General features: G+C 52.0%; 1 pseudogene; it reads right to left on the reverse strand.

The window, feature by feature from the left end:
* Positions 1-826: 826 nt before the first annotated feature.
* Positions 827-1819, reverse strand: LOC140411494 (E3 ubiquitin/ISG15 ligase TRIM25-like; annotated as a pseudogene).
* Between the last annotated feature and the right edge of the window lie 14926 nt (positions 1820-16745).

Consider the following 16745-nt stretch of genomic DNA (forward strand, 5'->3'; position numbering starts at 1 on the left):
CATAGAATTTACAGTGCAGAAGGAGGCCATTCAGCCCATCGAGTCTGCACCGGCTCTTGGAAAGAGCACCCCACCCAAGGTCAACACCTCCACCCCATCCCCATAACCCGGTAAACCCACCCAATACTAAGGGCAATTTTGGAGACTCAGGGCAATTTATCACGGCCAGTCCACCTAACCTGCACATCTTTGGACTGTGGGAGGAAACCGGAGCACCCGGAGGAAACCCACGCACACACGGGGAGGATGTGCAGACTCCACACAGACAGTGACCTAAGCCGGGAATCGAACCTGGGACCCTGGAGCTGTGAAGCAATTGTGCTCTCCACAATGCTACCGTGTTATAAATATGCGTGGCCTTCAGCTCGCAGCCATTTCGCCAGCTGCTGTGGGAGGCCGCATATCTGATACTAATAAAGCCTCAGTTTGGATTCAACTTCGTCTCCAGCCAAATTGATCGTGCCTCAAAGTGTAAATGCTACAGTGAGTCAGTGACTCGGTAAAGTGACAAAGTCCCATCTTCACAGTCCAACTGGACTCGGATCGTGGAGCTAGACTGGATTGCGGGGAGGGTAGTGTACTGGGAGGTGTGCCAGGCTGTGAGAGTATTAAAATCACCAACACAATATAAACACCGGGATTTACTGCTGTATCCAAGATGTGAACTTCTCCCCTCCCTCTCCAGACTCTCACACAAAACTCCGATTCCCCAGACATCTCCGTCCGCCTCTACATCCCAGGAATGGGATCCTGAGGAGAAGCTCTGGGAACAGAGAACTTGGGGATGGTGTTTAAATCTCTCTCGGTAAGGTGGCTAGAGATGTTGCTATTCAATCCACGTTACTGATCTCCGACCATCAGACAGAACCAAGTTGCAGTTTGCAGTTTTTGGATCCAGGATCAATGAGCTTCTCCCGATAATTCCCAATATGTCGGAGTGGGACTTTTCCCATCCATTCAGCCTCTTCTGGATACGTTGAGGTGTCTTGGACAGGTTCAGGGTGAGCGCTGCAACATCTGGATTTGTGACTGCCTGAGTCTCAGCCACTCTGGAAAGGAGCTGCTTTGAGTTCTGAATAAAGGAGAGAGGGTCCCTCTGTAGCAGACTCTGGGCTTTTCCATCTATTAATGTAATCAGTTCCATCCTCTTGTTTAATGCTTCAGAACAGCTTGTAACCTGTGAGAGAGCTGGTAGCCCCTCCTCGTCAATCAGTTTGAGTGTGGATTCTTCATCTTCTTCCAGCTCTTCGATAACTTCCCCTTCAGCTCATTGATTGTGTCTTTATTTCAGTTTCTGATTTCTCCAAGTCTCGCTGTTTGCAGGGACAATTCTGTCGGTCTCCCCGAAGCTTCTCGATTTCTCTCTCCAATTCTTCCTTAATTTGACTTTGTGCTTGATCCAGGCTCAGTAATGTGTGGGATTTATGTTTCCCTATGATTGTACAGGAAACACACACACACTCGGCATCATCCTCACAGTAAAACTTCAGGATTTTGTTGTGGTCGGTACACTGTCTATCTGTAAGGTCGGCCACAGGCTCAATTAGGGTGTGATCTTTGTAGGCCGCTTTCAGTAAATGCGGTTTCACATGACAGGTGCAAAATTAAGCTAAACCAACTCAGGCAGGTCGTCACGGCTGGGGTTGGATTCCCGATGCAGTTATCACACACGACATGAACTGAATCAGCAGGAGGCTGCGAGCGCTGTCTGGGCCCAAACTCCCTCAATACGTTTCAAACAGAAACTGTGCTGACAGGGTAAAGCCACAGGATCCTGGTACACCTGGAGACACACAGCACAGGTGATGCGACCATCAATTCACACGAGACGGAGAGTTGAAGTGAACAGTGGTTTTAATCAGCTAGAACTGTGCCTGCCTGCAACTGCTCTGCACTGAGAGCCGCCTACAGGCTGCAGATCTATATACCTCCCCTGAGGGGGCGGAGCCCACAAGGGCACCAATATGATACAATGCAATGTAATGTAATACAATGGTCCATAGGTGGAGCACACAAGGGCATCAACATAGTACAATATAATGTAATGTAATACAGTGGTGAATGGTTGCCATAATACATTCATCACATTCACCCCCTGTTAAAAAATTGAAGTCCAGCGGGGGTGATGTGGCTCACAGGTTGAGTCTGTCCCTCGCCTTGATCGTGCGCTGTTCTGGTTTCGCTGAGGGCACGGGTGTTGAACTCGTCGCTGCGGGCACAGGTATTGAACTCGCCACTGTGGGCACGGGTGTTGAACTCGTTACTGCGGGCACGGGTATTGAACCCGTCGCTGCGGGCACGGGTGTTGAACTCGTTACTGCGGGCACGGGTGTTGACTCCGGGAGCATGTCTTCTGGAGCTTCATCCCTGTAAGTCGGTGATGGGGGGAGGGGGTGTAGGAGGGGGGTCTAGGCCATGCAGGGGCGGGGGCGCTGTTCGGTGTAGGGTGGGGAGGGGGGGGGGGGTAGATGATGGTCGAAGGGGGACCGGCGGGTGCCAGGTCCCGGAGGGAGACGGTATCTTGTCAGCTGTCGTGGTGCGCCACGTAGGCATACTGGGGGTTGGCGTGAAGGAGCTGGACCCTCTCGACCAGGGGTTCGGACTTATGGCTCCTCACGTGTTTTCGGACGAGTACAGGCCCTGGCGTTGTCAGCCAGGACGGAAGCGGGACCCCGGAGGTGGATTTCCCAGGGAAAACAAATAGGCGGTCATGAGGGGTCTCGTTCGTGGCTGTGCAAAGAAGTGACCTAATGGAGTGGAATGCGTCGGGGGGGACCTCCTGCCAGCAGGAAACAGGGAGACTCCTAGACCGTAGGGCCAGGAGGACGGCCTTCCATACCGTCGCGTTCTCCCTCTCCACCTGTCCGTTTCCCCGGGGGTTGTAACTGGTAGTCCTGCTCGAGGTGATACCCTTACTGAGCAGGTACTGACGCAGTTCGTCGCTCATGAATGAAAAGCCCCGGTCACTGTGGACGTAAGTGGGGAAACCGAACAGGGTGAAGACACTATGTAGGGCCTTGATGACAGTGGCAGCAGTCATGTCGGGGCATGGGATTGCAAAGGGGAAGCGGGAGTACTCGTCAACGACGTTGAGAAAATCCGTGTTGCGGTCGGTGGAGGGGAGGGTCCTTTGAAGTCAATGCTGAGACGCTCGAAGGGCCAGGATGCCTTTACCAGGTGGGCCTTATCCGGTCGATAGAAGTGTGGCTTACACTCCGCGCAGATTTGGCAGTCCCTGGTCATGGCCCTGACCCCTCGGTGGAGGGGGGCAGGTTGCGGGCCTTGATGTAGTGGATGAGCAGGGTGACCCCGGGGTGGCAGAGGTCATCGTGGATAGCCCGGAGTTGGTCACCTTGCGCGCTGGTGCATGTGCCGCGGGACAGGGCATCTGGGGGCTCGTTGAGCTTCCCAGGACGATATACGATATCGTAATTATAGGTGAAGAGTTCGATCCTCCACCTCAAAATTTTATCATTCTTGATCTTGCCCTGCTGTGTATTGTCGAACATGAAGGCAACCAATCGTTGGTCGGGACGAGGGTGAACCTCCTACCAGCGAGGTAGTGCCTCCAATGCCACACAGCTTCCACAATGGCTTGAGCTTCTTTTTCAACTGAGGAGTGTCGAATCTCGGAGGCGTTGAGGGTGCGGGAAAAATGGCTACGGGCCTGCATGCCTGGTTAAGGGTAGCGGCGAGGGCGACCTCTGACGCGTCGCTCTCCACCTGGAAGGGAATGGACTCGTCCTCCGCGCGCATCATGGCTTTGGCAATATCGGCCTTGATGCGGCTGAAGGCCAGGCGGGCCTCAGTTGTCAGTGGGAAGATGGTGGCTTTGATAAGTGGGCGGGCTTTGTCCGCATAGTTGGGGACCCACTGGGCAGAATACAAAGAGAACCTGATGCACGATCAATGACTACTAAAGCGAGGTTGTAGTCCAACTGAAGGCTTTAATAAGCTAGATGTTTCCCCCAGCAGCTCAGGTACAGGATGAAAGCTTGGGCGGTATGGGCTCTTATACCCCGCCTAGCAGGGCGGAGCTACCATACAGCTTGACCAATGGGAAACATACATTATCTACCAATGGTGTTGCAGCATTACTAGGTACCGTAATACTTCTACACAGACTACCACATTCACCCCCTGTTAGAAAAGAGTCCGACGGGGGTGGTGGCTTGGTATTACAACATGGTAACGTGGTAGAAGTTATAGTTATGGAGGTATCGTAATACCTCCGTACAGCGTTTTGTCTTATTATCGTAACTATTTACAATTAACTATATACACTTTAAAATGAAGCAATCAGTCGATTGGGGACCCTGGTCGTCCTCTGTGATCGTCGAAGCTTTGGTGGTGACTCCGGTGGAGGTTCAGGCATCTGTGACTCCGGGAGCGTGGCCTCGATCTCTGTGGCAGCTTCGACACCCCTAGATGGCGCTGGGGGGAAGCCGATTTACCTGGGAAGGGAGCGTCTGCGGGGTGAGTCCGTGTACAGGGGGGCCTAGACGGGGCCGGCGGAAGGACCGATCCTCCTGTAAGGTGCACCAGTGGGAGGGAGGGTGGGACTGGTGGCTGGGTTGTGCGTGGGGATCCGACGGGTGCCAGATCTCGTAGGGAGACCGTATCTTGTTGGCCGTCAGGGTACGCCACGTAGGCGTACTGGGGGTTAGCGTGGAGAAGATGGACCCTCTCGACCAATGGGTCCGACTTGTGCGCCCGCACGTGTTTTCGGAGCACGATGGGTCCGGGAGCCGCCAGCCAGGTCGGGAGCGAGGTCCCAGAGGAGGACATCCTGGGGAAGACAAGGAGACGTTCGTGAGGTGTCTGATTGGTGGTCGTACAAAGCAGTGACCGGATGGAGTGGAGGGCATCCGGGGGGACTTCCTGCCAGCGGGAGACTGGGAGATTCCTGGACCGAAGGGCCAGTAGGATGGTCTTCCAGACCGTTCCGTTCTCCCTCTCTACCTGTCCGTCACCCCGGGGGTTGTAACTGGTCGTCCTGCTCAAGGCGATGCCCTTGCTGAGCAGGAATTGACGCAGTTCGTTGCTCATAAAGGAGGACCTCCTATCACTATGTATGTAAGCGGGGAACCCGAACAGCGTAAAGATGCTATGGAGGGCCTTGATGACAGTGGTTGCGGTCATGTCGGGGCAGGGGATGGCGAATGGGAACCGGGAGTCACGTTCAGGAAGTATGTGTTGCGGTCGGTGGAGGGGAGGGGGCCTTTGAAGTCCATGCTGAGGCGTTCAAAGGGACGGGAAGCCTTTGCCAGGTGCGCTTTCTCTGGCCGGTAGAAGTGCAGCTTGCACTCCGCGCAGATTTGGCAGTCCCTGGTGGCTGCCCTGACCTCGATGGAGTAGGGCAGGTTGCGGGTCTTTATAAAATGGAAGAAGCGAGTGACCCCTGGGTGGCAGAGTCCTCGTGGAGGGCTCGGAGGCGGTCCACTTGTGCGTTGGCACATGTGCCGCAGGACAGGGCATCAGGAGGCTCGTTTAGCTTCCCGGGATGATACAAGATCTCGTAGTTGAAGGTGGAGAGTTTGATCCTCCACCGCAAGATCTTATCGTTTTTTATCTTGCCTCGCTGTGAATTATTGAACATGAAGGCGACCGACCGTTGGTCAGTGAGGAGAGTGAATCTCCTGCCGGCCAGATAATGCCTCCAATGTCTCACAGCTTCTACTATGGCCTGGGCCTCCTTTTCGACTGAGGAGTGGCGGATTTCGGAAGCATGGAGGGTACGTGAGAAGAAGGCCACGGGTCTGCCCGCTTGGTTGAGGGTGGCCGCCAGAGCTACGTCGGACACATCGCTCTCAACCTGGAAGGGGAGGGACTCGTCGATGGCGTACATCGTGGCCTTTGCAATGTCTGCTTTGATGCGGCTGAAGGCCTGGCGGGCCTCTATCGACAGGAGAAAAACTGTGGATTGGATCAGTGGACGGGCCTTGTCCGCACAGTTGGGGACCCACTGGGCAGAGTAAGAGAAAAGCCCTAGGCAGCGCTTCGGGGCCTTGGAGCAGTGAGGGAGGGGGAACTCCATAAGGGGACGCATGCGTTCAGGGTCGGGGCCTATAACTCCATTTCGCACTACGTAGCCGAGGATGGCTAGGCGGTCGGTGCTGAACACGCATTTATCCTTGTTATACGTAAGGTTAAGGATCTTTGCGGTCTGGAGGAATTTTCGGAGGTTGGTGTCGTGGTCCTGCTGGTCGTGGCCGCAGATGGTGACATTATCGAGATACGGGAATGTTGCCCGTAAACCGTACCGGTCAACCATTCGGTCCATCTCGCGCTGGAAGACCGAGATCCCGTTAATGACATCGAAGGGAACCCTTAAGAAGTGATAGAGCCGCCCATCTGCCTCGAAGGCAGTGTATTTGTGGTCACTAGTGCAGATGGGGAGCTGGTGGTAGGCGGACTTAAGATTCACCGTGGAGAAGACCTTGTAATGCGCGATCCTGTTTACCAGGTCGGATATGCGGGGACAGGGTACGCGTCCAGCTGCGTAAACCTGTTGCTGGTCTGACTGTAGTCGATGACCATCCTATGCTTCTCCCCGGTCTTTACCACCACTACTTGAGCTCTCCAGGGGCTGTTGCTAGCTTCAATGACCCCTTCCCTCAGTAGCCTTTGGACCTCTGACCTAATAAAGATCCGATCCTGGGCACTGTACCGTCAGCTCATGGTGGCGAAGGTTTGCAATCCGGGGTGAGGTTCGCAAACAGGGAGGGCGGATCATCCTTGAGGGTCACGAGGCTGCAGACAGTGAGAGGGGGTATAGGGCCGCCGAATGTGAAAGTTAGACTTTGGAGGTTGCACTGGAAGTCTAACCCTAGGAGTGCAGCCGCGCAGAGGTGGGGAAGGACGTAGAGCCGGTAATTTTTAAACACCCTTCCCTGGACTGTGAGGTTTGCTACACAAAACCCCTTTATCTCTACTGAGTGGGAACCGGAGGCCAGGGAGATTTTTTGATTAACGGGGTGGACGAGGAGATAACAGCGTCTTACCGTGTCGGGGTGTATGAAGCTCTCCGTGCTCCCAGAGTCAATTAACAGGACGTCTTGTGCCCGTTGATTAGTACCGTTGTAGCAGTTGCGAGTGTTCGAGGCCGAGACTGGTTCAGGGTCACCGAGACCTCTGCATCCCCCCTCTATCCCCCACACCCCGATGCCCCCCCCACAACTCACCCTCACCCCAAACCCCGCCCCCTCCAAAACCCTTGGACCACCCACCCCTCCCCCCAAGCCAAGAAAAATGTTTCATATTATCATAGAATTTACAGTGCAGAAGGAGGCCATTCGGCCCATCGAGTCTGCACCGGCTCTTGCAAAGAGCTCCCCACTTAAGCCCACGACTCCACCCTATCCCCGTAACCCAACCCAACCTTTCTGGACACTAAGGGGCAATTTATCATGGCCAATCCACGTAACCTGCACATCTGTGGACTGTGGGAGGAAACCGGAGCACCCGGAGGAAACCCACGCAGACACGGGAAGAACGTGCAAACTCCGCACAGACAGTGACCCAAGTCGGAAATCGAATCTGGGACTCTGGAGCTGTGAAGCATCTGTGCTAACCACTGTGCTACCGTGCTGCCCCACATTCACAAATATGTCTTTCACAACACTTGTCTCTCCTTCGTCTATTGTAACCTGCTGGTGTCAGGGTTTCACAATCCAAACGGGAGTCTCATATCCAAATTGCCTCTATCTCTATTATGACTGGAGAAATGTTTTGTTGTCCCTGCAGCATGCACTGAGCCCACTGTGCAGAAATACTTCACCTCAGTCAAGAGGCAACCAATTAGCCCACAGAGTCACAGGTTACGGAGAAAGGTACTTTTCTGCTTCCTAATAATATCCAGCTATGAGGCTGCTTCTTAATGGCCGTATTTCTCCCACAGACATTTGCCAAGTGCTTTGTAAGATCCGTTAATTGCCTTTCCCAGTACCACTGGAGCTTACTGAGAACCACAGTGAACTGCTAATGACTGCTTACATTTATTTAGTGTTTACAATCGGGCGAAACAGTCCAAAGTGTCACACACAAATGCACAGATACAACTCGACACTGAACGCCAGGAGATATTAGTGATGAAAGGCTTGGTGAAAGAGGCAGGATTTAGGGAGTGCCTTAAAGGAGAGAGAGAGAGAGAGAGAGAAAATGATTTTTAAGGGAGGAAACGTAACAAATTGCTGACTTTACAAACCTATTGGCTGTAATTGGGTGTCCCAGAATGACCATGGGCTAGATTCTCCGATCCTGCGGCTATGTCCGCGGGATCCGCCTGGTCTTATGACCAGAAAGTCGGCGCCCCCCCCACCCCCCCCTGCCCCGGTGGGGGGCTAGCAGCCGTGCAGCGTAAAGCCCCGGTTTTACCTGCGGATACGGCCTGAGAACGGCTGGGTCCGTGGCTGCGTACGCGTACGGAGGCGGTCTGCGCCGGCCATCCGCAAGCCCGGCCTGCCAAAGGTTGCCCTGTAACCAGCCTCGCCACCCCCCGAACCCGATTTCGGCAATCTGAGTATCCAGCCCCATTACTACACGACAGGAGCAAAAGGGATGGCCTTGCTGTGCGTCCTCCTACCTCTTCACTTTGCCGGCATAATAACATCTTGGGCGGGAATCTCCGTTAGCCGACGCTGAAATCGGGAAAGGTGATTGGGCGGAGAGTCAATTCCGACGCCGAAACCGCGGCAGCTGTCGATTTAACGCCAAATCGCAATGCTCCATCACCTCGACAGTGCTTTCCGGAACGCACGTACAGTAGACAATGTTTGCACACCATTAGTGGGCCCGACCCGGTATTCTCCAGTTCCTCCTCGATTCTCCGCCTCCGATTGGCCGAGTCCCCGACAGCGAGGCTCACTGGTGTTTTTCAAAATTGTGAAATCGGCGTGGCGGCTGCTGAGGGAGAGAGAGGGGTACGGAAGTGTCCAACATCGCCATAGTTTGCTGACAGTTGTGTCGCTGGCCGGGAGCTTCTGCCAGGGCTGGGGGGAGTAGCCGGGGGGGGGGTGGGGCAGGAAGTAGGCTATGGGGTCGGGAAGGGTGGGCACGAAACACCATTGCCGCAGCCGGCAAGGCAGCCATGCAGCTGCGCACACCGCGAACAGCCTACTTTGAACTTAGTGCCATGGGGCTTTTAGGTGCCCCACAGAGCACCCCCCCGGGTGCCCTCTGGCCCCAGCCCACCCATCAGCTGTATGGCCGGGCTCCAGCACAACCAGTGCCATCTTGTTAGCTGGGATGAGTGTGTGTGTGGGGAGTGTAATGTGTATCTGCGGCTGCAGCTTGTCAGCCCCCCGAGTGTCGATCACGGACCCGGCGAATCCCGCACCGTTTCCATTGGAATCGATTGAGTTCCACGCGGCACCTTTGCCGGCCCCTCCACGGTAGCGGGATTGGTCCAGGTGCGACGGCAGTTTTTCAGTCGTAAAAGTGCACGGATTCTGCGTTGCCGTCAACACTTAGTCTCAGTAACGGAGAATCCCACCTTTATATTTATCGAGCATCTTTAATGTGCTGTGCCATCCCAACATGCTTCACAGAAGCATTATAAAACAGCATAAAACACAGAAGATAATTTAAACTCCAAGTGAAGCTTGCTCAAACCCCTCTTTAGCCTTTCCTCTCCCTGTCTGTGTCGCCTCCTCCAGGCCGACAACCCTCCGAGATGTCTGCACTCCTCTCAATCTGCCCACATATCCAATCCTGATTTCTAATTGCTCCAATGTAGGCCGTGCCGTCAGTTCCTATGCCCCAAGCTGTGGAATTCCCTCCCTGCACCTCAGCGCCTCGGTCTCAACCTTTAGGAGACTCCTTAAAACCTACCTCTAACAAGGCACGGGTTAGACCGGCCCAGCAATTCTGTGAACAGTTTTGGTCCACTTTTCTAAGGAAAGACATACAGGCATTGGAGGCAGTCCAGAGAGGGTTTGCTAGATTGAGCCCGGATAATGGACGGGTTTTCTTATGAGGAGAGGTTGAGTACGTTGGGCCTGTACCCATTGGAGTTTAGAAGAATAAGGGGCAGGACTCTCTCAGCCCGACACCGGGCCGGAGAATCCCCGCCACCGGCGCGAATCGCGCCTGTACTCCTGCGCCATGTTGGGTCGGGGCCGGCGCGGACAAGGGAGACACCGCGCATGTGCGGAAAATGCGCCGGTGGGACTGCGCATGCGCGGGTTTGCGCCGGACCCACTGCGCAAGCGCGCATCCCCGGCGGCCATTCCACGGCCGGAGCAGCAGCTGGAGCGGCGTGAACCGCTCCAGCGCCCAGAATCGCTGGTCCTGGGGCCGCGTTGACCCCGTCGAGAAACGCGACGGCGTTTCCGACAGTGTCAACACTTAGCCTCAGGATCAGAGAATCCCGCCCGAGACCTGATTGAGAGATACAGGATTCTCAGGGGGTTTGACAGGCCAGATGCTGACAGGATGTTTCCCTTTGTGGGAGAGCCTGCATAATCGCAGAGTAAGGGGTCACCCATTTCAGGCAGAGATGAGGAGGATTTCTTTTCTCAGAGGGTAATGAATCTTTAACACAGAGAGCTGTAGAGGCTGGGTCATTACATATATTCAAGGCTGAGATAGACAGATTTTTAAAATAAATATAGAGTACCAAATTCCTTTTTTCCAATGAAGGGGCAATTTAGCATGGCCAATCCACCTACCCTGCACGTCTTGGGGTTGAAACCCACGCAAACACGGGGAGAATGTGCAAACCTCACACGGACAGTGACCCAGAGCCTGGATCGAACCTGGGACCTCGGCGCCGTGAGGCTACAGGGCTAACCCACTGCGCCACCGTGCTTAGACAGATAGTTAATCAGTAAAGGAATCAATAGTTATGGGGATAAAGTGGGAAAATGGAGTTGAGGATTATATCAGATCGGCCATGATCTCAGTCAATGGTGGAGTAGACTCGATGGGCTGAATGGCCCACTTCTGCACCTGCGTGTGACGGTTTTATGGTCTCTTTGAGCAAGATCTTGGTCATCCACCCTGATATCTCCTTACGTGGCTCAGTCGGCTTCATAATGCTCCTGTGAAGTGCCTTGGGTTGTTTCATTGCATTAAGGGTGCTAGATATATACGGGTGTTTGTTGTTGTGTCCTACACAAATCTGTCTATCGATCATATTGGGCTATAACGCCACACATCCAAATCTGTGATGAAACAAAGATGGGCATTGTAAGTAGTTTAGATGGAAGCATAATTACAAAGTGATGCAGGTACTGAGAGAATAATGGTGGACAAAACAGTGGTAAGTGGTGAAATGGGCGGACAAGTGGCAGATGGAATTTAACCCTCACAAATGTGAGGTGATACACTTTGGAAGGAGAAATGTGACAAGGACGTATTCAATGAATGGCCTGACACTGGGAAGTTCTGAGGAACAAAGGGACCTTGGCGTGTTTACCAATAGATCTCTGAAGGCGGGAGGGCAGGTTAATAGGGAGGTGAAACAGGCATGTGGGACACTCGCCTTTATCAATCGAGGCATAGATTATGAGGCCACAGCTGGAGTACTGTGTGCAGTTCTGGTCACCACATTATGGGAAGGATGTGATTGAACTGGAGTTGGGGCAGAGGCGATTCACCAGGATGTTGCCTGGGATGGAACATTTACGTCATAAAGAGAGGTTGGATAGGCTTGGGTTGTTTTCACTGGAACAGAGAAGACTGAGGGGCGACCTGATCGAGGTGCACAAGATTATGAGGGGCATGGACAGGGTGGATAGGGAGCAGCTGTTCCCCTTAGTTGAAGGGTCAGTTACGAGGGGACACAGGTTCAAGGTGAGGGGCAGGAGGTTCAGGCGGGGATTTGAGGAAAACCTTTTTGCCCAGAGGGTGGTGACGGTCTGGAATGCGCTGCCTGGGAGGGTGGGAGAGGCGGGTTGCCTCACATCCTTTAAAAATGTATCTGTACTTAACATTCAAGGCTATGGGCCAAGTGTTGGCAAGTGGGATTAGGTGGGCAGGTCAGGTGTCTTTCATGCGTTGGTGTAGACTCGAAGGGCCGAAGAGGCTCTTCTGCCTAATACTCTGTGATTCTGCGATTCTGTGAAGTGGATTTCAATGCAGGCAAATGTGAGGTCAACGCTTTGGTCCTCAAAGGACAAAATAAGATACCTTCTGAATAATGAAAAGCTAGAAACAGTGATGGTTCAAAGAGGCCTGGGGTCCAGGTACACAGATCAGGAAAGTGCCATGAATAGATAAAGAAAAATAATCAAAAGGGATAATAGAATACTGGCATTTATATCAGAGGACGAGAATACAAAGAGGGTAGAAATCATGCATCAGCTGTACAAAGCCCTGGTTCAATCCCACCTGGACTCCTGTCAGCAGTTCTGCAGGAAGTTGTCTCGGGCTGCGAGCGAGTGCAGCACACATTTAATAGAAGGTAAATCCGGGCTGCAAGGATTGAATTCCAAACAGAGAACGTAACAAATATGAGCAGGAGTCGACCACATGGCTCCTCCAGCTCCCTAAATCCCAGAGAGGTCATACGTCTGACTGTCTGAGGAAATGGCAGACATTAAACAAATATTTGAGTCAGTCGTCACGGTAGAAGTCACACATGACGTGTCAGAAACAGAACGGAACCAAGACGCTAACAAAAGTAAGGAACTTAAGGTACGCAAACTTACCCAAGCTAGGGTAAAAGCAAATTACTGGATGCTGGAATCTGAGACAAAGGCAGTAATAATGCTGGACAATCACAGCAGGTCTGACAGCGTCTGTGGAGGCAGAAGGGAGCTAACGTTTCCAGTCTGGATGACTCTTTGTCAAAGCTGGAGAGAACTGGAAATGGGGTCAGATTTATACTGTAGCGTTGGGTGGGGGGGGGGTATTCCTTAGAATTTAGACGGTTAAATGATGACACGATTGAAGTTTTCAAGATAATAAGGGGAACAATCAGAGTTAGAGAAACTGTGTCCCTTGGTCGGAGAGTCTAGGGTTAGAGGAACATTGTCTAAATATCAGAGACAGACCTTTACTGGGCAAAATTAGGAAACACTTCTCCACACAAAGGGTGGTAAACGTTAGAACTCTTCTGCAAATGGCAATTGATGCTGGACCAATTGTCGTCGAGTAAAAAGACGCGATCAACCGGCCACATTGCACCCCAAAGGCAGAACACCCCGTAAATGGCAGGAGGGCCCTCTTCCGGGATCTACCCGACTCACCACACCTCGTGGGATGTATCGCAATCTCGCGAGGCGTCGCGATCTGAATCCCTCCCATTGTGGGCAGGATCACGATTTTGTAAAAGCTGCAGATTAGAGTGAGCCCTCTCCGCCACGGAGACCATGGGTGCGCGCCACCCGGTGGTGGGCCCCACAAATGGCGACCAGACGGAACGGTACTTGTGGGGATAAAAGAAAATTACGGCAGATGCTGGAATCTGAAACAAAAACCAGAATTACCATTTTCTGTTTTTGTGGCACTTGTAGGGGGTGTGGTCATTTAAAAATTATACTGCAGTCAAACCTCAGGAAGTCTGCTGTTCATAGCCCAGATCGAGCCAGACTTTCCGTCACCCAAAATGTCTACTGTTGTCTTATATGGGAACAGGTCATGTGCAGTCCACACCACCATAGATAGCGCACCTGGGGCGGGCTCAGGTGGCCTGTCAAACAGTCATCAACCGGGCCATTGGCTGCTGGACCCCCCACCGAAACCTCATTGGCCGGAAGCCAGAGAAGTTTCTGGAAGAGGGGGGGGGGGGGGGGGGTAAAAGTAGGCATCTCAGAGACACCAGAGGCAGAAGGAGCAAAGTGAAGACTCGAAGCAAAGACTACCCGGTGTGTGAGGTGACCCTGACCAGGAAGGAAGCAAGCAAGAAACAGCCAGCGATGGGCAGCACGGTGGCGCAGTGAGTGGCACTGCTGCCTCATGGCGCCGAGGTCCCAGGTTCGATCCCGGCACTGGGTCACTTTCCGTGTGGCGTTTGCACATTCTCCACGTGTCTGCGTGGGTTTCGCCCCCACAACCCAAAGATGTGCAGGGTAGGTGGATTGGCCACGCTAAATTGCCCCTGAATTGGAAAGAAATGAATTGGGTACTCTAAATTTTAAATAAATAAATTTACAAACCTGGTGGCTGTAATTATTGGGCCCCCAAGGGCCAAAGACGTCAGGTATTTTTCGAAGAATTATTGGTTCCTTCAATTATGTTGTGACTCTGGTCAGGTGGGGCTTAAATTGACCGCGCCCTAGTCCAGGGGGGTCTTAACACTTCAAAGATCTAAGCATGTGAGCCCCCAGCTTCCTCTGTCCCCACACACTCTTTTGAACTGTGCCATTTAGTCTCCATTGCCTCTCCCCACCTTTTCTTTCAAAATCCATCGCCTCACAGTTTTGCCAGTGGTCTGCCCATCCAGCTAGCCTATTTAGGATAGGTCTGGTTGGCAGTCGATTGATATCATCCTCACCGTTTGCCACAAATGTTGACATTTTATTCTATACTCCCATACTATTCACTTGTCAAAAAGAGCAGCGGTCCCAATTCTGATGCTTGGGGAACACCAACATCCACACTCCCGTCTAAAAATACAACCATTTACAGTGGTTTCTGTTTTTCAGTCAATTCCTATCCAACTTGACCCTGGCCCTCTGATTCCGTGAGCCTCGATTGTGTTAACCAGCTATCTGATATGATACTTTGTCAAGGTGACATCCATTGCATTTCCGTTGGCAACCTTATTTGTTACTTCAGCAAACATTTCAATTTATTAATCACAATCCGTCTTTTACAAATCTGCTTAATCACCTCAATCCTCTCCAAGTGTATGTTAATGTTTCCTCCTGTTATTGTTTCTAAAACCTTATTGATGTAAAATTCACTCACCTAGACTTCCTAGATATGCCCTTACACCCTGTTCTTGCAGCAGGTGTCACATTTCCCAATCTCCAGTTGTTTTTATTTATTTATGGGATGTGGGCGTCGCTGGTTAGGCCAGCATTTATTGCCCGTCTCTAGTTGCCCTTCAGAAGGTGGTGGTGAGCTGCCTTCTTGAACCGCTGCAGTCCCTGAGGTGTAGGTACACCCACTGTGCTGTTAGGGAGTTCCAGGATGTTGCTCCAGCGACATTGAAGGAACGGCGATATATTTCCAAGTCTGGGTGGTGAGCGACTTAGAGGGGAACCTCCAGGTGGTGGGGTTCCCAGGTATCTGCTGCTCTTGTCCTTCTAGACGATAGTGGTCCTGGGTTTGTAAGGTTCTGTCTAAGGAACCTTGGTAAGTTACTGCAATGCATCTTGTAGATGGTGCACACGACTGCCACTGTTCGTTGTTGGTGGAGGGTTTGAATATTTGTGGAAGGGTAGCAATTAGGCGGCTGCTTTGATCTGGATGGTGTCAAGATTCTTGTGTGTTGTTGGAGCTGCAGTCATCCAGGCAGGTGGAGAGTATTCCATTACACTCCTGACTTGTGCCTTGTAGATGGTGGACAGACTTTGGAGAGTCAGGAGGTGAGTTAATCGCCATAGGATTCCTAGCCTCTGACCTACTTTTGTAGCTATACTATTTTTATGGCCAGTCCAGTTCAGTTTCAGGTCAATGGTAACCCCCAGGATGTTGATTGTGAGGAATTCAACGGTGGTAATGCCATTGAATGTCAAGGGGTGATGGTTAGATCCTCTCTTGAAGGAGATGGTCATTGCCTGCCACTTGTGTGGCACAAATATAACTTGCCACTTGTCAGCCCAAGCCTGGATATTGTCCAGGTCTTGCTGCATTTGGACATTCCCGTACCGGCCTCCCCGAACAGGCGCCGGAATGTGGCGACTAGGGGCTTTTCACAGTAACTTCAATTGAAGCCTACTTGTGACAATAAGCGATTTTTATTTCATTTCATTTTTTCATTTTCATTTCATTTCATTGACTGCTTCATTATCTGAGGAGTCGCGAATGGTGCTGATCATTGTGAATATCCCCATATCTGATCTTATGATGGAAGAAAGGTCATTGATGAAGCAGCTCAAGATGGTTGGGCCTAGGACACTACCCTGAGGAACTCCTGCAGTGATGTCCTGGAGTTGAGATGATTGACTGCCAACCATCACAACCATCTTCCTTTGTGCCGGGTATGACTCCAACCAGCAGAGAGTTTCCCCCTGATTCCCATTGACTCCAGTTTAGCTAGAGCTCCTTGATGCCTTCCTCGGTCAAATGTCAAGGGCAGTCACTCTCACCTCACCTCTGGAGTTCAGCTCTTTTGTCCACGTTTGAACCAAGGCTGTAATGAGGTCAGGAGCTAAGTGACCCTGGCGGAACCCAAACTGAGTGTCCGGGAGCAGGTTATTACTAAGTGCCGTTTGATAGCACTGTTTGCGGTGATATACATCACTGTAAGGACACAAAGTGTTACTGTACATACACTACACCTAGCTAGACACTAGAGGGAGCACCAGAGACATGACACACAGACATTCAACCAATAGGTCAGTAAGATAGGACACGACCAATGGGCATTCACAATACACATAGAGGTAACCCTACCACAGGAGGGCATTACACCAACCCATATAAAAGGACACATCACACATGCTCAGTCTCTTTCCAGTGGAGACTCTCAGTGAGTACAGACACAGGGTTGATTGAACATCACACCCACCACGTGTATTGTAGCAGACTGGTTTGTCAGTCTGAGTAGCTATAGCAGGATTAACAGTAGCGTTGAATCCAAGTAGGAGAATTGTTGATAGTTTAATAAACGTGTCAAAGCTATCTCCAAG

This window comes from Scyliorhinus torazame, chromosome 4 (assembly GCF_047496885.1).
Source record: "Scyliorhinus torazame isolate Kashiwa2021f chromosome 4, sScyTor2.1, whole genome shotgun sequence".
NCBI lineage: Eukaryota > Metazoa > Chordata > Chondrichthyes > Carcharhiniformes > Scyliorhinidae > Scyliorhinus > Scyliorhinus torazame.